A 9,623-nucleotide genomic window follows, 5' to 3' on the forward strand; every position below is an offset into this window, starting at 1 on the left:
TTAAACTTCAAATATGCGGTTTGTTAATAAAGATAATGTCTATTTGAAAATTTGCTTAGACGTTAAAGCAGATGTGAGCTCCACGGCGTCAGCGGCCATTTGGTGCTCATGAACCCGCCGAGAGGAGCCTTAACTCGGCCAGATCTTCTGGAATTTGCCGCTGACTCTGATGTCTCTATAGTAGTTAAACATGAGATATTCGTGTCTTTGGTGATGAGATATTCATTCATAGTCTTTGGTCTCATTATTCTCATTAAGGTTGCTGCCTTTGTACTTTTGAATAAATTGCCTTGCAACATTTATGATGGCTGTTGTTGTTTATTAAATATTATTATTCAATAAATAATATATTATACAAATAATAGTAGTATTTAATTATAGTATTTAGTATTGGGAAATGGTGTGCATGTTTGTGATGGTGATTAGTTACATTGTTCCACCATAAGATGGCGACAAGTGACTTTTTATGAGTGAGTCAGCAGTAAAGACTTTTATATTATATTTTATACAGAAACAGGGTTGTAAACAAGTTATTTCTACTTTCAACAACACCTTGTAAGACGCAGCCAACAAATGTGCTGAGCAGCGCTGTCATCGGAAATCAACAGATGAAAGGATAGTAGCCTACGACAAAGACATCGCTTTCCTTAGCGGACAGTCAAACTAATGTTTTATTGTCAATATGAGATTGAGCTGAAGAATGAATGCTGTATCAGATGCAGGTAATCACACTCACTCAGTCCATCTCGCTCCCATAATACTCTACATAATACAGTGAGCTTTTAATACAGTTCTATCAAGACAACTCTCTGAAGATTTTAGCATGGTTATGGATATGACAGTGTTAATGTATTTGGTCTTGGCGGAATAGATCTGCTACGCTGCTGCTGTTGGCTATTGCTGTTATTGCTGCTGCTGCAAAACAAATACAGGAACTTTCTACTGCGAATACCTACGCCGATACGGTGCAGTGAGTATTTAAGACATACTACTACTGCACAAATAGCATTTATAATAACCCGTAGCATATCTATACAGGTGGAGCTGGGGAAGGTGGAGGGTTTCAGAGGAACTGAAAGCATGCTGCAAACTGCTCTAGTGAATGCTATCCAGTAGCATTCAGTAGCAGTAAAAGTAATAAGCAATAAGCTTATTGGCTGCATATGCAACATGAACCAATCAACTGTTGCATAAACGCAATATCACACTCGTAGCAGTGCGATATGGCTGTATATCGGCACATCTGTGATTGCCTGCGGCCTCGTGCCTACTACCGAATCACAGCCATGCCGATATACAGCCATATCACACTGCTATGAGTTTTCTATAAAATATATAAATAAAATATTATAGTAAAATATAAATATAATTTTATATAAACAGGAGGATATTAGTAGAATTTTTAATAATAATTTATTTGATTAAAAACATAAATAAAAAATTAATAATGTAAATATTATGATATTTTTAGGACATTTAAATTTAAAAGTTCATTAAACATTAGAAAACGAATCAATTAATTTGAAAATGAAATGAAATTGTGGGTGAATCTGACACTGTTTTCAAGAATAGAAAAGTGTAAGAGAAGATTTATTATTTCAATCTATCTGACAGCTCAGAATTTTTATTTTAATTGATCATTTCTGTTTTATGCTCTCTTTAACAAAGCAAACTCGAAATCATCACACTAACACACAAACACAAAGACACATGTACAGAGGCTCAAGTTACCCTACTTCAGAGGTAACGACCTCTTTCTTTCACCGTCTGCTTAAATCAGCATTGCTTTAAGGGAGTCCCACATCTGAGAAACCCTGCAGTCAGACTGATACCTCTGCTTGCAAACATGACTAGGTATAAAATGATGCAGGATGTGGCTTTCGGCTAGCTCTAAGAGGGATGTCTACACACCACATCGAAATAAGGTTAGGGTAATAATACGAAGCATCATACCACAAAGCTTTTAAAGCGCTGATAAAATTGTGGGATTCCATAGATTTCCAGTTAAAGAGAGTGCATATACATTACAGAAACAGTGAAGACAAGCACACTAAATAATTAAATATATGCACAGGTTAAAACTTATATTATTGAATTAATTGGCTACTGTGAGCAGACAGAGTGCCAATCAATGCATTGGAGAATATGGTGAGCATAAATGTAAAGAAACAAAGTTGCTTGTCAGATTTTCCTAACAAGCAACCATATTTTTTTAAATAAGCCCAAAAAACCACAACCCGGGATTTTTTCACGCAACATAACAAAAAAGATGCCCAACGTCGCCTATTATAAGCAGACTTGGCAACTCTAGTCAGTGGTCACCGTACAGCTTTAGTGGTCACTGTCCATATTGGTAAAAATGGATATAAGAGTAATGGTGTCTAGAAATCATCTGCAGCCTTCAATCCTTGAAGACTTGAAAAAAAAAGAAAAGCAAGTATTTCAAAGCATGGAGAGGTTATCAGTGTAGGAGTCACTCTCCAGAGAGGTCTGGGAGAGTTGGGAAAGTTACTATTTACAATTACTTCTACAGTATGTTCTTGATAGAAGCTTCTCTGCAAATGATAACTGTAGACAGACGTAAGGAAGACGCATCAAGTACGCTGCAAAAAAATTGGTTGACTAATTAATTGTGGTTACACATATTGGAAATTCGTTTTCATTACATAAAATAACCATGTACACTCAACTCAAATATCTGAACTGAACAGAGAAAATACCCTTACTCACTTGATGTTAATATGAATGTAGTAGAGACCTGATTAGTTTTAAACCCTTGACTGTAAGTATCTCTATGGGATGCTTCAATTAGAGGAACAGCAGAAGAGAGAGAAGGGATATTCGCTCCAGAAACTAAACCAAATATCTTCCCTGAAGGTGGTTTGTTGTTTTTCCACTCCCTTCTATACAGAGTCACAAAGGCACGACTCTAAAAATGGGAATTTACAAGCAGCAGAGGAATAAATATTAATCTACTGAAATATACTTTGGCTCAGCTACTTAAGTAGATGTGCATCTCTCCGGACTGTTATTACTATTACTATAGTCATGACTGTTATTCGTGAAACTAATTATACTACAGCCTTTCTCCGCAGGACAGGCAGTGCCATAGAGATGAGGTGGGCGGTTCCTAAGCAGCAGCAGGTGAGAGACACTTCCTCTAGAGACAGAAGGTCATTCCTCACCACAGGTTCACTCTCCGCACTGTCCGTCAGAGACGGTCGCCTGGCAACCAGCCATAGGACTCACACTGCAACAACTGTCACAGCATATTCATCTGGTTCACCACTATCACAGCTGAAGCTAATAAATGAAGAGGTGTGATCATTTTGAATCTGAACCAATGCCAGCCTTGGCAGACTTGATGTTCCCTTCTCTCTCTTTCAATTAAAGGACTTCAGACAGGTTTTCAATTTAAAAAAAAGCACAGAAAATCTGAGAGTGTTGTAAGTTTCATAAGAAAGTTTGTTTAAATGAACACACTCTCAAAGCAACACACAAACCCACAATATCTGAAAATGTTATATTACGAGTATATTACAGACATAGTTGCCCCTGCCCACTTATAATACAATTTATTAAGTAAATAGTTGATAGTATTAATTAATTACTTACTGTGGTGCTGTTGCATTTAGAGCACTGCTACCTGTGAATTAACTCTGGTGTGGGTAACATAACAGCATAATATCATCCAATTTGTCTGCTTTTTAGTCTCCTAAAGCCATAAGATATAATTCTGTGTGAAAAGCACAAACCTTTACTCTACTGTTCAAAAGTAGGGAGTCGGTAAGATTTTGTAATGTTTTTGAAGACGTCTGAAATGTAAGTAATTAAATTTAATTAAAGTAGACATTTCTATTTGAAAACATTTAAAAATTTAATTTATTCCTGTGATGGGAAATAAGCTAAATTTTCAGCAGCCATTAATCCAGTCTTCAGTGTCACACAATCCTTCAGAAATCATTCTAATATGCTGATTTGCTGCTCAAGAAGCATTTTTTATTATTATCAATGTTGAAAACAGTTGTGCTGCTTAATATTTTTGTGGAAACCATGCTTCTTTTTCAGGATTCTTTGATAAACAGAAATTTAAAAGAATAGCATTTATTTATTTAATATAGAAATCTTTTGTACCATTAGAGATGTCTTTACTGCCACTTTTGATCAATTTAATTCATCCTTGCTGAATAAAATACTGTCTTATGTACAGTATATATACACACACTGTATATATATGCTGAATATTACTGAGCCCAAATGTGTGAACGGCAGTGTAACTGTTTATAACAGAAAATCTTGACATCCACTCTTGACATCCTCTCCTTGGAGAGTTCTTCTGAGAAATAGTGATGCACGGTTCATGAACAAATCAAGAGTCCGATCTTTTCAATGAAAAGTTCACAAAACTGGTCTGAATGATTTGAACAAATAATTTTGATATTCACTGACTGAAAAATCCAGTTGCAACGGTGAACAGCACCCTGAAGGGGAAGATTAAGTCTCCTTCAGAGTTGCAAAGGATAGTCATACAGGTTTGGAACAATACAAGAGTGAGTAAGTGTAAAAGTCACATTGGATGTTTGCTACCATGATTTTCATCCCTTTCCCCATCCCCTTAAAAAACCTTTTGCTTCATTGCAATTGCTTCTTTTCCGGGACAGTTCTAAAGTATGTTCTAAAGTACAGCAAACTTTCTCAGCGGTGCTCAAGCTCAGTTAAATTTGTGCATGTCACTTCCATTCAGTGGGACGAAATTGATCTGTAGCAACTGAGGCTTATAACAAAAGCCATTATTATGGTCTGTCAGTTTTCCATTACCAACCTGTCCTCCCTCACTAGTGGGCTTGTTGCCAGGGCAACAGCTCCAACATCACACCACTTGGAACACAGTAGATGATTCAGGGACTTCCTGTGCATTTTAGCTTATAGAAAAGAACTGTTGCTGTCACTCATTAAGCTTCTCACCAGGGAGTTTCAAACAACATGCTGAAATCCAGAAGTATGATTATTGCCAAAAACTGAACAAATAAGCAACAAAATCAAACCACAAACTGACTTACCAGGGATCGGTGCTGCTGTTTCTGCTGTTTAAGTGTGGCTAGCTCTTGTTTAAGAGCTCTGTTCTTGTCCTCTAGGAGGCGGCAGCGACTCACATGGTGGGCTCCGTGATAGGCCAGGTGCAACGGCTGGGCCTCCTGCTTCAGCTGCAGGGGAAGAGGGCAGACAGGGCAGTGACTTACCAAGCAAACTTTCAGGATGAACACAGTGGACACAATCCTGCATATTATGTTAAGTATGTCACTTTTATTCGATTTTTAAATGATTCCTCTTATAGACATAAGTAAACTATAAGTAAACCAATTGTACACCTGTATTGTATTTCCCAGTAAAATAATCTGGCTCTGTGGCACTTGGATGTTTTTGGGCTAATTTTAGCAGTCTGAAGCAACTTTGGCTCAGCCAGTGCTGTGAGTATGGTGAGGGACTATCAGACGGTTCAGGAAAACTGGTCGAAAACAGTCATTACTTTAAAATTACACAGTATATCTTTCAAGGTTTAAGACGTAAACAACAAACATCTGAAATTCATATTTAAATAAGCAGTGTGGATAAACTTCTTTAAAAAGAGATGAATGAAACTGTCTATGCTGTGGGTGTAACCACAAGACTTCTAGTTCAAAATCAATCTTTGTGATGTTACTTATGCATTACACTGCTAAAATTTAGGCTGCAAAGAATCACGCCCAGATTATCGAGCGTTTGGCTGTTTTTTTCTGATGCTTGCCAATTGTGCAGTGCTGACAGGAACACTGGCACTGTAATGAAACTGAAGCACTGCATTAGAAGGGATCTGATCCCAAACCAGACCATGTACATAAGTAATATCCTACTCATGGTCACTCTCAAGAAATACCAGAAAAAATGTGCTGAAACTTGCTGAACTTGCTGAAAACTGTTACTTGTATATTACTTTTACACCCTCTGAGATTGTTGAATCCCTTTTGAAGTACATAAATCATATGTTATCAGTACTAAATCTGTTTAGCCAGATACATTATTAATTATATTTACAACATAACATAACATGACTGAGTTGCACAGTACCAAAGTCTCTGTAGGACATTTTAAACTATAGAGTGCATCATTAGTAAATCTGTTACTGCTAAGTAAAATGCATATGATATGTCAGAACCCGTTATTAAATGACTAAAATATACAGCTACTCTCAAGTATTACCATTATGAAAACATTCAAATGTTACAACATTTACTAGAGACATTCAAGCACATGGTGGCAAACATCCAATGAGGCTCTTACTGAACCCTGAGAACAAACTTAATAAAAGTTATATGCTTTAAAAGCAAGATATAGATTTAAAAGCTAAGTTCTCAGCCCACATAAATACAACCTGAAAAGCTGCTCTTGTCCATTTGACATCATATCTCCCCTTTTCTCTTTATAATCTTATATACTGCAACCTACAAAATGTAGCACATAATATTTAACCATATTTCAAAGATTTGAAATATTATTTTTGAAATTAAGAAAATCCCAAACATTTATTTTTTTTTTCATCAAGAAATATTGTTCAGTTTAAAGAAAATGCAAACGAAAAAAAGGATTACTGGACTTTTCATGTGTTCACCAATATTGATAACAGTTGGTGGATCAAATATAGCATCATTAATTATGAGACACACATACAATTAAGCCTTAAATGCATTTTAAACTCTCAAATCAACTGCCAGCCTTTTGGTCTGTAGTATCAATGCCAGAAAAACAACTGTTGCCAATCACATTATGTGTGTTTCAAAGCTCTTGTGTCTGTTTTGTGTCGTCTGTGTGGATTTAACTGAGAGATCTTACATAATCTCAGAAAACAGTCTGCTGTATCAGAATAGTAATACTACCAATCACACTGTGGTGTGTGTGCCAGGTCTCCAGCTGGTTTGCATGCTACACTACATTAGCAGACTCAGTCACAGCCAGTCAACCTACTGCCCCATCAGTACCAACTCAACCACAGCCAGCAGAGCTACAGAAATACGGGCTGGTGAAACACACAGTTCAATATATCCAAATTCTCATGTATAACAAGTGAAAAGCCCTGCAAGAGGGATGGAAGCATTAACCAGGGAATTAATGAGCCATTAGACTAACAAATCAAGCCGACCATCAACCCTCCTCACAAAGAGAAACATCCATTCACAAATGGAGCTCCATAGTAGCAGGTTCATTTGGAAAATTAACTGAAGAAACATTTTTTCACATCAGTTGTATGCCGACTGCCCCAGAGACTGTGATGACTGCTTTAGGAGTGGAGAAAAAAATATTACACATATTATTACATTATATTTACACCGAACCATGACCTTGACCAGCTGTTGCCTGAGACCCCCCAAAATAAACACAAACACAGATCAACTCGTTTCCTTAGGTTATCTGCTTGTTTGCATCCTCCGAACTTCCTGTAGAAGACTAAGCAACAAGACATCATCACAATCCACCACCTGACTCCAGATGGCACCAGGTCAAATGTCTCCCTGCACATCTGGATCATGCCATATCCTGTAGAATGCTCTCTTGTCTTTCTTTGCAGTATTCCAGAGCTGGAACGAACCAGCGCGCACTCCGTTCTGAGCCAAGGAAGGGCGAGATATAGGCATAACAGCACGGCATTACACACAAATTCTCTTTGCTACTGATCTCATTTATATCAAACATGATCTGTGTGTACTGTACCTTAACGGTAGCCGTTTCCACCTCTCTTTCTCCTCCTTAGAGCTCCCACTCCCTTATATCACCGGCTGCCAGGAGTGGCAGTGACGACACGTCTGTGGTGTGTGTTTGTGTGTGGCTCTGTGCTCATGCGTGCATGTGTGTCCCTGCAGAAGCCCTGAGCTGGAACAGGAGACAGACAGTGTGAGAGCATCTCCAGGCACTCTAGGAGTGGTGCAACAGAACGGTGCGTTCCCTATCTTGCTCTCTTTCTCTCTCTCTCTCTCTCTCCGTCTCTCTCACACACACATGCGGTCATAGAGAATTGCGCATGCTCCATGATATACGCTCTCCTGCTCTCATACAGTACTCACACAGGCTTTCTCTCTCTATCCTACACTTGCACACTCACATATGGAAAGCAGTGAGAGTAGAGTGTGTAGAGTAGTGTAGAGCCACTCCCATCACTGATGTGTAAATCATTTGCCTTTTCACGCATGGCCTTTCTAATGTTACAAAAGCCAATTAAATGTTTCTAATCATTTGCAGTAATGCTATTTAATTATTTTAGTGACATAATCTGGGTTTTTCAACATTTTCATGGCCCAAATATAATGATCCCCTTGCAAAGGACCCTTCCTTAAATATAAAGGCAGCTCTATAAGATGTGTAAAATATTACCAAGAAATTTTATTTATTTATATAAAACCTTAAACTATCTGTTTTTAATTTTTTTATCATATTATCTATTTAGCATTTTTTTTATAAATGAATACTTTTTACTATTACCTTTTTATTAATTATTATTATTGTTATGTATGTCCTTTTTTTATTATTGCTTTAATTTTTTTATATTTTAAACAATTTTTCTCAGAACAATTCCACTGACACCCTAGCATCGTTTGCAGTACACCCCAGTTTGAAAACCCCTGGTCAACTGTACTTATGTTGTTACTAAAAGTTGATACATTTTCCCATCTGTGCCGTTTCCATTAGCCATTCCTGCCATTTGAACTAACAAGTATTTACAGGTTTACATTTTTAATTTATAGAGGCTTTAAGTATATAAGAAAAACTGAATCAAACAAATTGTTGCAAGTCATTCCTCTTGGTTTTCTTCACACACCTTAAAATGGATGCCATATTTAATTTTTCACATTTTAAAATAAGGCTGTAAGTGGTAGACATACAGTACATATATGGGTTATTCTGCAAATTGCCTGGCATTTCATTATATCCATCTTTATGCAATCCATCTTGTTCTCCATATGCCACCTAGAAATGTTGGTATTGCTATCTTGCCCTACTGTGATTTGTTTGCTTTATCTCAAGGAACAGAGGGGGAAAAAACAGGGGCGTTCCGCTCCATTCATCCCACAGCAACACCAAACAAGGGGAAATTAAGTTCAATGTCTCGGAATATCACACAGTTACATCAGATTTTAATGCACACAGGGGCATTAAGAGGGATTACTTAGACAGTGTGCTAGGCACATCCTGGCCATTAGCCACTCTTTGTGCTGAGGAAACAGTTCTTATTGGAGGCAAAAAAAAAAAAAAAAAAAAGGAAACAGAATCTGAATCCCAATCTGGAATGTGTTACAGTCTCCCCTGCTCTGTTGCCAAGCAACCCCAGCTGCTCCTGTAGTGCTGCCTGCCCTCTGCCCCCTCCTCCCTGCAATGGGGCAGTCCTCTACAAATGCATCAGTTTAAGAAGGCATGTCTATTCTCAAGGGAGTGGACCAGGCCTACACTTTCAAGATGATCCTGATAGGACACTGCACTGCAACCACACCCTCTGTCTATGTACATCACCTGTCATTTCCTCACATGACACAAGCACACCCTCCATTGGCTGGTGTGGCCAAATGTGTTGGTTCATTGTACTCTGATTGGCAGTTGAG

At 37.8% G+C, this 9,623-nt stretch overlaps 1 protein-coding gene across 1 annotated transcript in view; it reads right to left on the reverse strand.

The window, feature by feature from the left end:
- The window catches only part of LOC107566206 (RIMS-binding protein 2-like), a 44,985-nt gene extending 39,705 nt beyond the window's left edge, over positions 1 to 5,280 (reverse strand). The window contains exon 1 of the mRNA XM_016251575.1: positions 5,061 to 5,280. The gene's annotated coding sequence lies outside the window, so the exon portion shown is untranslated. The remainder of the gene's footprint in view (positions 1 to 5,060) is intronic.
- Positions 5,281 to 9,623: the final 4,343 nt, after the last annotated feature.

The sequence above is a fragment of the Sinocyclocheilus grahami genome, unplaced genomic scaffold, assembly GCF_001515645.1.
Source record: "Sinocyclocheilus grahami isolate Dianchi unplaced genomic scaffold, SAMN03320097.WGS_v1.1 scaffold1057.1, whole genome shotgun sequence".
NCBI classification, from domain to species: Eukaryota; Metazoa; Chordata; class Actinopteri; order Cypriniformes; family Cyprinidae; genus Sinocyclocheilus; species Sinocyclocheilus grahami.